Source organism: Pinus tabuliformis, chromosome 2_2, assembly GCF_031772625.1.
Source record: "Pinus tabuliformis cultivar Carrire ecotype Pingquan chromosome 2_2, CPIR1, whole genome shotgun sequence".
NCBI lineage: Eukaryota > Viridiplantae > Streptophyta > Pinopsida > Pinales > Pinaceae > Pinus > Pinus tabuliformis.
In genome coordinates, this window is record NC_142300.1 from 1132704605 (window position 1) to 1132717636 (window position 13032).

The 13032-nt window shown below is 39.4% G+C and overlaps 1 pseudogene; it reads left to right on the forward strand.

Moving 5' to 3' along the window:
• The first annotated feature begins 6137 nt into the window (after positions 1 to 6137).
• Positions 6138 to 7319, forward strand: LOC149197369 (S-adenosylmethionine decarboxylase proenzyme-like; annotated as a pseudogene).
• The last annotated feature ends 5713 nt before the right edge of the window (positions 7320 to 13032 follow it).

Below are 13032 nucleotides of genomic sequence, written 5' to 3' on the forward strand. Positions count from 1 at the left end.
GCTCTTCCTCACTTTCCCGTCGAGGCGAAATCAAGGGGCTATTTTCTATCTCTGTATTACCTTTGTTTCTATAGATCCTCCCACTTTGCGTAGCCGCAAACATCAATTTATTTGCATAACCCGCTTTTCACACAGTAGCATTTTAATCCAAGTGTTCAAATATTTAATATAGTTACCTCGCAGCCCTTTGAGGAAGCATCATTCCGCCTCGTTGTAGCTGATTGATGTATTTATCGTGAACTCGGTGATAAGCCCTCCTATGATTCGGTTGAGCCAATGGTACATAGTGTGTGCGATCTTATCTTCCGACACTTCTAATCTGCGCACCAACTCTGGAGTCCACGTGATTGGTTTGTCAAGCCTACAACTTCCTTGACTGTCCACTACCTTCACGATCCACTCATACAACTCAGAGGGGAAGGATGCAAAGAAAATTTCATGGATTTCTGTATACACGTAGCACTCTAACCATTGTTCTTTTGATACTCTCAGATTCTTGTTTTCCTACACCACAAATTAGTGAATTTTCTTATCCAGCCACTTTTCAATTTCTTTCTTTGTCGGATTACAGTGCCACAACATCAGACATCCCTTATGCAGATCCCAGTCCCGGCAATGCCATTTGTTGGCTTGTTGGGGCCTGACCCAAGTTCAGAGGTGATTTAGCCAAACAAATCCTGGTACTATTGGCCCTTTTGGAAAGAGTCCATGGAGCGCGGACTTAGGTCCACTTGGATTAGTATGGGAGGGTGGTAGAACCAAGTTTTCGCACCCTGGAGATGTCTGATGAGTGCAAGTGGTCCGCGGTTCGACCCTGCATGCATGTTGCTACGCGCACTTACCTAAGCGTCGCAGCCAGAGATGCTGCCTTCGCGTAACCCTACTTGGGGGCCGAACAATGTTATTACCCAAGTCCTTACTAATAATCTAATATTAGTTTATTAACTTAGCTTATCTGTATGCTTTCAGTTATACTTAACAATATTCACAATTCATACAAGTGCGCACAGTAAAGAAACAATATATTCAAAAATGATATCAAACATGTAATAACTCATAACAGATACATGAAATTGGAAACAAAACCTTTCTTTATTAATCTATTCCTTGGTTATAGACTCAATTCTACCCTGTGCACTTAGTTGCAAGGGTCCGTGCACTTAGCTGTGGACTCTACTAGGCCTCTCCGCACTCCGCTGCAGAGCCTTTTCCTACTCTACGACCCAAGACACACCTCGCACTATGATTTAATCTCTAAGACCGTCATGTCCATCCTCCATTATATGATGTCATTACAACTTAGAGCCTCTCTCTATTTATACAATCCCATGGTCCGCGGACCATGGGTAGGCCGACATTACATTCAAAACTTAGGGTGGACAGCCCTATGACTCTAACATACATTTTGTAGTTGCAATTCGTGGAGCTTTACAATAATATCAACTCAAAAATTGACCCCTCTAAATTTTCGGTCATTGTGAATTGGCCAATACCCAAATCGGTCACATAAGTAAGGAGTTTTCTGGGAGCAGCGCAGTACTGGAGGAAGTTCATTGCCAATTTCTCTTCCATAGCAACTCCACTACATGCTTTGACCAGCATGAAGGTTGTCTTCCAGTGGGGAGGCAAATAGCAAAAAACATTCGATTCTTTAAAACAAAAGATCAGTTCATCCCCAATTTTAGCATTGCCAGAATTGAAACAACCATTTGAAATACAAACAGATGCAAGTGACTATGTCATGGGTGTAGTTCTTTTACAACATGGTAAGCACATTTCATTTAATTATGAGATTTTTAATGGTGTTATTATTAACTATCCTACATATGATAAAGAGCTTTATGCATTGGTGCAAAGTGTGAAGAAATGGAAGCATTATTTAATGGGAAAAGAAACCCTCATTCACACTGATCATCAACCTTTGCAATATCTGCAATCTCAAACAAAATTACAACAATCAAGGTGCTTTCATTGGATGGGATTCCTACAACAATTCCACTTGGTAATCAGGTACAAGAAAGGTATTTATAACAGAGTTGTTGATATGCTTTCTAGACCGGTTGTTAATGTAGCCATTTTACTCAAGAAACATTTTGTTTTGCCTGAATGCTATGTTGAACAATACGCACATGATGCTGAATTTCAAGAGGTATATTCAAACTTGAGTCAAGGCCACCAAGTTGAGGAATTAGACTACCATGTACATGATAATCTATTGTATCATTTGGGAAAACTTTGTGTTCCACAGGGAGAGAGAGTAAATGTCACTGTAGGTTTTGCCCCCGTACAGAAATTAACTGCATACGAATTCTAAAACACATAAAATAAACAATGCGAGAGCATAACACATAAAACACATATACATAGATATTTTCCCCTGGATCCCAAAATAGGGACTACCAGCTTGATTTTTCATTATGTTCCTTTCAATGTTATAATACATATTTATACATGCTGAAGCATCCAATACCATGGACCGAAAACCATCGCGTCCAAGACCAGGGACCGAAAACCATCGCATCCAAAAACATGTGCGAAAATCATGCACAAAACCATAGGTGGGTCCACCCAACCTAACATAGGTTCCAAAACCAAAGTTTTACCTGCACCCCCTCTAACCCCCTAGTTAACTACGTGGGCTAGTCGTGGAAAGAATATAACACAACCCAACATTCTCCCACTTGTTGTTTTCTTTCCATAAGGGGCCATAAGAGAGCTTAGTCATTTATCTAGCCCTGCAATGCCCATTGCTTCTCTACACCAAGAGAACTTCTCAAAGCTCACAGATTTTGTCAATGCATCTACAGTATTCTTCAAAGTGTCCACCTTTACCAGCAACACCTTTTTTTCTTCTATCAGATCCCTCACAAAGTGATACTGAACATCAATGTGCTTTGTCTTTGAATGATATGCGGGGTTCTTTGCCAAGAAAATTGCACTTTGGTTGTCACCGTCTATCCTTATAGCTCCCTGTACTAACCCCATACTTGAACACAATCTCTGCAACCAAACTGCTTCCTTGCTTGCATGAGTGGCTGCCATGTATTTTGCTTCTGTAGTTGATAGTGCCACTAGAAATTGTTTCTTACTCATCCAACTGACTACACCTCCAAATAGGTTAAACACATACCCACTTGTAGATCTTCTCTGATCCAGATCTCCAGCCCAGTCTGCATCAACAAAGCCATGAATATCTAGCACTCTGTCCAATCGTGATCTTCCTTGGTAGCATAAACCATAATCACTAGTGCTACGCAAATACCTAAAAACCCGCTTCACTGTTGTCCAATGCTCCTTTCCTGGTTTTGACATAAACCTTATCAATACTCCCATTGCATGTGAAATGTCTGGTCTAGTACAGACCATTAAATACATCAGGCTACCGACTGCACTTGCATATGGAACACGGGACATGTCCTCTTCCTCTTCTTGTGTCTTGGGACATTGTTCAGTAGATAACTTTACACCTACAGGAATAGGAACCTTCATCGGTTTACTATCCTACATATTAAACCTCTGCAGTATTTTTTTGACATACTTCCTCTAGTTCAACTAGAGCTTCCTCTTTTCGTGGTCTCTTTTAATTTCCATGCCCAAAATATGGTTTGCAACACCAAGATCTTTCATGTTGAATTTGGAGGACAATTGTGTCTTCAAATCTTGGATAATTTCTTTGTCATTTCCAACCAGCAACATATCATCCACATACAAGACCAGATAAATAAAACAATCACCAATTAATTTAAAATACACACAGTGATCTTCTTTGCTTCTGGTGAAGCCAAGTCCCCATATAAATGTATCAAATTTCTGATACCACATCCTCGGTGACTGTTTTAACCCATACAGAGACTTCTTTAACTTGCATACCAGTTCTTTCTTACCATTCATCACAAAGCCTTCAGGTTGCTTCATGTAGATTTCCTCTTCCAAATCCCCATGAAGAAATGTTGTCTTCACATCCATCTGTTCTACCTCAAATTAAAAAGAAGTAGCAACAGATAAAAGTAATCTAATAGAAGTTATTGTTCTATGATTCATTTCAAGGGAAATGTAAACGGTGGATTGAAAGCTTTCCTGCCAAATCCATCAAGTCATTTGAAGACTTTTGGTTTATGTTTTTGGAGGAATGGATAGATAGATCAGAGGTGGTGGCAAACTCCCCTTCAGTTCAAAGTTTCAAACAATGGAATGATGATCATATTAATGAAGAAATAGATTAAAGTTTTTCTTTGTCCTTGTCTTCGTATCTAAAATCATTTGAGTGTAAGGCAGAGGATAAGATGAAATTTTTGGATGAAGTTGCTGAGGACATTGAGAAAGAAATTGAAGGTTTAGAAGGTCAAATTCAGGCATATAGTTTTCATAATCATGATCATTATTTTCAGAAGCTTTCTATGGCAGAACAAAAGGAGAGAGTGTTGCTGCCTTTCTCTTTCACGATTGAGGAACTGTACACTGTTGTTGAAGATCAGTTTGCACAACCAAAAAGTTACAAGAATCATCAAGCTAATCATGTATTCTGGGATCCTATAGCTAAATACATGGAAGAGTTTTACTCTCCAGTGTTTGAGTTTTTCTATGAAGATCAGAGGCAATTTCAGTGGTAGTGGTCATCACAATATCATTGTGGCTCTGAACTCCGATGCAGTCAAAAAACTCAAATATCAGATAAGACAAATGATTGGCTACATTGGAAATTTCACATTGATTGAGCTGAAAGAAGTTTGAATTGATAGGGTAGGTAGGTAGGAAAATGCAAATAAGCTCAAGGTTGACTAAGCATTTTTTTTTTTTCCATTAGATATAGACTTCTTTCTCATATAGTGATCATCAAGCTTAAGCCCGAGGTGAAGGCCCCAGAAGCTTGAAAGGGATGCTTGTCAAGCAAATTTCTGTTTGTCATAAATGGATAAGGCACTGGACGTACGAGTTCTTAGTGTACTACAGGAGCACACTATCCCAAGTGGAGTCACTGTTATCACTTAAGAATTCTAATTTCAAAACCGCTCACATTAGTTTGATGGTAAAAAATTCAGTGCTAGTCTAGTTTTGCGTTTTTTTTTTGCCTTAGAGTCTGAGTCTAAGGAGTCCACTATGCATCCTTATTCACCACTAGTCTCATAATTTACACAATTTCCATGTGTCAACTTTGTTCAAAGGTTATTATGTGCTACAAAGCTCTTTAGATGATTTCGTAGCGCATAAGTCAGTTTTAGGTGTTTCCGCAGCGCAACATGTTTTTGGTGATTTCGTAGCGAAACAAAATCTAAGTGATTTTGTGCTGATCCATAGCAAATCTCACCCAGCTGTCATACTTATCAGAATCCGCTGTGTTTTAGATCCTTAGGTGTCGTGGTACTGGCACATGTTGCAGTTGTTGCTAAGAAGGAGACAAAGGGTTCTGTTTACTATCTGAATGCATTTAATGGAAAGCTTGCATGCCTCAGGATACAGTTATCTTGACACGAAACAACCTTCACATAAAGAACGGTTATTTCCTAGCATTGCTCGAAATCAAGGCACAGGACTTCGCAACCGACAAAGCATCATATCAGAAAGTCCACCTAGTAATTCTGTTGGGTTTTTCTTTGGATCAACACCACCAGACAACCATGGGGGAACAATGGCATCCTCAAAGCTTGCATCTTCTCCTCATGGATCATGTCTTGGTAGTGGCAGTTTTGCTGGAAGTAGTTCGCCAGTTGGTTCCATGCCAAAGTCTTTTCCTCCTTTTCAGCATCCAAGTCATGAACTTTTGGAAGATCATGGTTTTAAACAACAGAAATATTTGAAATACTACAAGCGTTGCCTGGCAGAGCGCAAGAGAGTTGGTACTGGTTGTAGTGAGGAAATGAATACTCTATACAGATTTTGGTCATTTTTCCTCAGAAATAATTTCAACCACTCCATGTATAATGAGTTCCGAAGATTAGCACTCGAAGATGCAGCAGCAAAGTATAATTACGGCATGGAGTGCCATCACTACATTGACATTTGCTATTCTGCCTCTTGAAAGATTGATAATTGGGGTCAAATCTCTGGTTGTGAAGCTATACATCCACTAGGCTCATGGCCGTTGGAATTTCTTTTTACGAGTAATGGCTAGTTAAGGTGGCTGCAACTATATCTGTGAGCTGCATAGGCTGTAACATTTTGTTTTCATTTGAAAATGGGTGTGTCCTGTGGAGATTCTGTTGTTCCCATGACTGCAATTGGGTTTGAAGGATTTGAAAAGCGACTAGAGGTCGAGTTCTTTGCACCTTCAATTTTTAATGATCCAGAAGGAAGGGGTTTGAGGGCACTCACTCGAGCTGATTTGGATGAAATGCTGGATGCGGCACAATGCACAATTGTTTCTGAGCTCTCTAATGAGCATCTCGATTCATATGTCCTGTCTGAATCGAGTTTGTTTGTTTATCCGTATAAGCTTATTCTGAAGACTTGTGGGACTACAAAGCTTCTTCTTTCCATTCCTCTGATTCTGAAGAACGCAAGCAAGTTGTCTCTCTGTCAAAAATGTTAAATACACCCGAGGGACATTTATTTTTGCTGGAGTCCAGCCATTTCCTCATCGCAACTTCGGCGAGGAAATATCTTACTTGGATAAATACTTTGGAAAGCTTGGTTCTGGAGGCAAGGCATATGTGATGGGGGATTCTGGGAAAGTGTATAATTGGCATGTCTACTCTGCTAGTGCTGTGGATACTTCATTTGAGGGAAATGCTCCTCCCGTTTATACATTAGAGATGTGCATGACACAACTGGATCGCAAACAGGCGTCTGTCTTTTACAAGGATACCTCCAAGTCTAAGATTTGTGACTTTCAGTTTGATCCATGTGGGTATTCCATGAATGCTCTTGAAGGAGCAGCTATTTCCACTATTCATGTAATGCCTGAGGATGGTTTCAGTTATGCAAGTTTTGAGGCAATGGGCTACAATCCCAAGGATTGTGACCTTGAAGCACTGGTGGAGAGGGTATTAAGCTGTTTCAGGCCTATAGTATTCTCCATCTCAGTTCATGCCAGTGTGGGCAACGGGCATTCTTCATGGACCACGCCAGTTTGGCCACAGGGATATATCTGTGACATGAAAAGTGATCAAGAGCTCACAGGAAAGAGCAGTGTTGTATATCATACATACATAATGGCCACTAACGAGTCTCCCAGGTCTACTCTGCCATTGCTTGCTTGGGAAGAGGAAAGTGAAGAAAATGGTTGTTTGCAATTGACCGAAAAGGAAAAGAAGCTTCTCAAATGTGAAATGCAGGAAGGTTGAGAGATGCACATTGTTCTGGCTTCATTGTCTTCTATTTTGTCAAGCTTCTATCATGTCAGTCAGAATCTACCGCTGTCAATCAAGACGGTTTGTTATCTAAGTCTTGCAATTTGTTGCTAGCGGCTGTGGCAATTAATATTGGCAGGAATCATTTCATAGCTGCCAGCCCTGTCTTTGGTTGCAATCAAGAGGGAACTATATTAGCACATCCCCTTGCACCTGAAGAGAAGATGCCTATACAATTTGCACGTGAGGTACTAGCCAGATTCATACAGTTATATTTGGAACAGTGAATGGTGTTATTGGTGTCATTGCATCTTTTCCTCAGGAGAAATATTTGTTTCTTGAAAAGTTGCAAGAAAATCTTGTCAAAATGATCAATGGAGTAAGGTGCTTAAGCCATGAATAGTGGCGATCATTTAGCTATGAAAGGAAGAATGTGTCTCTGAAATTACATAGCAGTTTCGTAGCGCGCTACGAAACTGCTGTAACTGCATGTTACAATTGAGTTGATCAATTATGATTGACAAAGCAGCAAATCTTTTTGAAAGGTTTTGTCATCACACAGGTACATGGGAAAGGCTTACAGCACATCAAGGACGTGGCAGTCTGCTCCATTTTGGGTAATTAAAGGATAAAGGCATGCTTCTTTGGATTCGAACATTTTGAGGCAAACCAAGGACCGACAAACAGGGGCAGTTTCCTATGTTTCAGGGCAATGGAAAAGATGTGTCATTGAAGATCAAACATGAAGCATTAAAGGTCCATCATAGCCACTTCCAGAAGGGAACCAGATGTTAAATAACGAGAACCATTGTAATCAAGGCTATTATTAGTATAACACGGTGTTAGAATCCTACTTGATTTAGATCTCTAAAAACTCCAGTCAACACTTTGTTGTATTTATTAAGTAGTTAGAGTTTAAGAGTTGTCAGTAATAGAAGTAGTTTTCGAATTCCCCTCATGCTGGAGGAGGAATCTCGATCAGTTAGAATAAGAGCTCTATATATAGCTGAAACAGAAAGGTAATCAGGGTTGGAAAATTTTATGATACAACTTATATTTGGCTTATGTAAAGACTCATTTTCAGTAATATAATTTTGACTTTACTTCTCAGGATTCATGAAGGATTTCTTATGTTCAGAATATGTCATCTTGTCCTTTCCATAATTTTTACAGTGGTATAGATGTATAATCACTCAGAATTCACTGAATGTGCTCTGATTTCCTGTATGCATTTATAAACTGTGGTCCCATATGAGTTATGTTCTGAATGTCTAAATGTTGAGTGCCCTGACTTCTAGGTAAGGTTGAGTTCACTGTTATATTGAGGTGTTGTTGACTCCATAAGCCCAATGGATAGTTGTTTAATGTATTTCCAGCTTTCATATTTTTTACAGTTGTTCTATAAGAGTTAGCCATCTTATCTTTAATCAAAATCATTAATCCTTTAAGAGAGAGCCCTCTCAGGTTGAGGAGGCTAAGCCTCAGCCTAAAGTAGGTCTGAAATAGTTACTTAGATTCAACCTAACCAGAAGCCTATTAGGATCTGATTTTGAGATAACAGAAGTTACCTTGGCAACCGGAGAAAAAATATCACCAAAATCAACTCCCGACACCTGGGAATAACCTTTTGCTACCATCCGAGCTTTGTATCTCTCCACCTTTCCTTCTGCATTTGTCTTCTTCTTGAACACCCATTTTCTGCCAACGATTTTCCTTCCAGCCTGCAACTCCACCAGATCCCAAGCCTCATTTTTGAGCAAAGATGCCATTTCATCAACAATGGCCTCTTTCCATAGTTTTCCATCCTCTGAATCTATTGCTTCCTTCAAAATTCTATGATCATCATGAGTAATAAATAAAGAAAAATTTGAACAGAAAGCAGATGGACTATAGCTTTCTGGCTGCCTTCTTTCTTGTGTAGGAATTTACAGGGTAAGTTCCTCAGACAAAACACCAAAGGAAACCGCTCACAAACAGATCACAGATCAATACACCAGTATTTTGACGTGGTTAAAACCCTCAAAGAGGGAAACAGTCCACGACCTGAGCCAACGCGGCCACTTCAGGCAATTTATTAATAAAAGAATGAAAATTTACGTAAGCTTCTCTCATGAACGGTTAACCTACAAATGACCCTCCATGCTCTTTAAATAGAGATCATGGACCAATCGGGTGTTAAGCCACGGATCAAGTGTCGGTAATACCGAAGAGAGAATGAACCGTCGGATCACTACATATCATGACCGTCGGATTGTAAGTTACAAAATGTACATAGTAAAGAAACACACTTTACCTAACTGTATACCTAACTCTATACTAGACCAAGTTGTACTTAACTATTTCCTAGGTGTCGGAATATCCTAACATCCCCCCTTAAGAACAACTTGGGATAATATTGAAGGATTTACAAATATGACAACACCAAAGGACACCGCTCACAAATAGATCACAGATCAATACACCAGTATTTTGACGTGGTTAAAACCCTCAAAGAGGGAAACAGTCCACGGCCTGAGCCAACGCGACCACTTCAGGCAATTTATTAATAAAATAATGAAAATTGACATAAGCTTCTCTCATGAACGGTTAACCTACAAATGACCCTCCATGCTCTTTAAATAGAGATCATGGACCAATCGAGTGTTAAGCCACGGATCAATTGTCGGTAATACCGAGGAGAGAATGAACCGTTGGATCACTACATATCGTGACCGTCGGATTGTAAGTTACAAAATATACATAGTAAAGAAACACACTTTACCTAACTGTATACCTAACTCTATACTAGACCAAGTTGTACTTAACTATTTCCTATGTGTCGGAATATCCTAACATCCCCCCTTAAGAACAACTTGGGATAGGATTGAAGGATTTACAAATATGATACAATAGGAGAAGGAAGGAGGCACTAGAGCCTATCCCCCCTTAGTGACAACTTCCTGAACTCCAACCATAAATCGAAGTTTAGTGAACTTCGCCTCTGTGAGAGCCTTTGTAAAGATGTCTGCAACTTGATCATCTGTTTAACAATATTTCAGTTCAAGAACATGGTCATGAATGAGCTTTCTGATGAAGTGCATGTGCAGTTCAATGTGTTTGCTACGCTGATGTTGGACTGGATCTTTGCATAGTTGAATGGAACTTTGATTATCACACCAAAGTGTAGTCAGATGCTGCTGCTGAAAGCCAAACTCTGACAGGATCTGACGAAGCCACAAGGCTTCCTTACTAGCTTCTACAGCACCACGATACTCTGCTTCTGCTGAAGAAAGAGAAATGGCACCTTGTTTCTTGCAAGCCCATGTAATAGGTCCTGAACCAAGAGTGAACACATAACCTACAGTAGACTTCCGATCATCAGGGTCACCAACCCAATCGGAATCAGTGAAACCAAGCAATAGAGGAGCTGCTTCGGCACTATAATGAATCCCAAACTGAATTATACCTCGAACATAACGAAGTATTCTTTTAGCTGATTTCCAATGACTTTCACGTGGGTTTTGCATAAACCGAGCAACAAGGCCAACAACAAAGCAAAGGTCAGGACGAGTATGGGTTAGATACGAAAGTTTACCTACAAGTTGACGGTATAAGGTAGCATCAACTTCAGGAGAAGTACAAGTGACTGAAAGTTTGACTCCGAACTGAAAGGGAGAAGGGGCTCGCTTACAGTCTTCCATGTGAAAATGGCGTAGAATATCACAGGCATACTTGGACTGGGAAAGGTAAATACCTTCCTTGGATTGCAAGACTTGAAGACCAAGAAAATAATGTAAGTGTCCGAACTAGGCTCGCAGGCCGATATATTTTCATCAAACTTTACATCTCTTCTAATGATAACATTTTTACTTAAGTGGAATAAGTATATATCATTTGACATCTTCAGAATATCCAACAAAAATACATTTTTCACTCTTAGGTTCTAAAGCTTTATGTTTCTCATCTAGAATATGGGCCCATGCTTCACTTCCAAAAACACGAAAGTGACTTACATCTAGTTTGATTGAGCTCCATGCTTCTTCTGGAGTGCTATTCTTTAAAACCTTAGTAGGAGTGCGGTTCATTATGTAATTTGCACAGTTAATTGCTTCTGCCCAATAATTAAGACTAAGTCCTTTAGATTGAAGCATACAATTAGCCATTTCCTTTAAGGTGTGATTCTTCGTTTCAGTTACACCATTTTGTTGTGGAGTATATGGAACAGTATGTTGCATTTGAATTCCATTCTCAATGCAAAATTTGATGAATGTGTTTTTAACATATTCTGCGCCATTCTCAGATCTTAACTTAAGAATTTGATGTCCAGATTGTTTTTCAACAAAGGCCTTAAAGGCCAAGAACATGTTAAATACTTCACTCTTGAGTTTTAAGAAGTATACTCAAGTGCGTCTGGAGAAATCATCAATGAAAGTTAAGAAATACTTGTAGCCAGAGAATGAAGCAACTGGAAGTGGACCACATAAATCACTATGCACGAGTTGTAAAGGGGCTGAGGCGTGCCAAGAGGCATGTTTTTCAAAACTGTCCTGATGATGTTTTCCGAGTACACATCCAGAACAAACACCATCTCTGCAAGATACCATTGGAAGACCTGTCACCATATTTTCTTTACATAGATTATGAAGAGAGAGATAGTTTAAGTGACCAAATCTCTCATGCCAAAGTTTGATCACTTCATCATTATGAGAAACAAATACTGAGGGAAGATTTGATGACCCAAAGTTGTGAAACTTATACAACCTTGTAGAATCATCAGCAATGCCAGTAGCTAAAATCTGTCTAGGATCTCTTAGGTCCTTAATTACAACATCGTGAGGTGAAAATTCAACGATTTTACCTTCACCTGAATGGGTTATCTGATATACAGATAGAAGGTTGCAGGATAAGGTTGGAACACATAATACATCATTAAACTGGCCATATTCTAGATGAGCAGTTCCAGTCCCTACAACACTAAGAGATCTATCATCACCAACATATATATTTTTGGTGTTACAATCATTTAAAGAAGAAAACATGGCTTTTTTTTGGCCATGTGATAAGAAGCTCCAGAATCAATGAGCCACTCATGAGAATGAGAAGAAGAAGATACATTTAGTGCATAGCCAGACCGAGATGCTTGACAACCACATGCAGAAAGTTCCATTCCTGAAGATGAAGTTGAAGTTCAAGATTGCTCCAAATGGATGTTATGCTTCTTCGTTGCTGCTTCCAAGGCTTCCATCTTCTTAAAGCATTTGGATTCTAAGTGGCCATCTCGATTACAAAAGTTGGAATGTCTATCAATTTTCTTCCCTTTGTTTTTATTTGTCTTATCATTTTGTTGAAATGATTTTCATTTTGAGGCGGAAATTGCTTAGGACCCTTGTTTGGTTTAGGACCATTCTTTTTAGGATACAACTTCTTAGGATTCTTTGGATTTGGTTGCTGCTGGGCGGCTAACGCTTTCTTAGAAGAGTTTCAAAGATGAAGAAGACCAAGGTGTAAGAGTTTTTCTTGTTCTCTTATTAAAGAATCACAAAAGGAATCAAAGGAAGGGGACTTGTAGGTTTGTCCTTGAGAAATGAAGGCTTCTCTTGTAGAACGGAAGGTGGAAACAAACACAGAATAGGCTGGTCCCAACTTAGTAAGAATGGAGTAGATAAGGCTACTATCTTCTTTCTTAACCTTAACACCTTCCAAGAGAAGTCTAAGGGTCTTGAACTTGGACAAAAAGTCTTCAATGCAAGAAAAATTATTGGGGTCC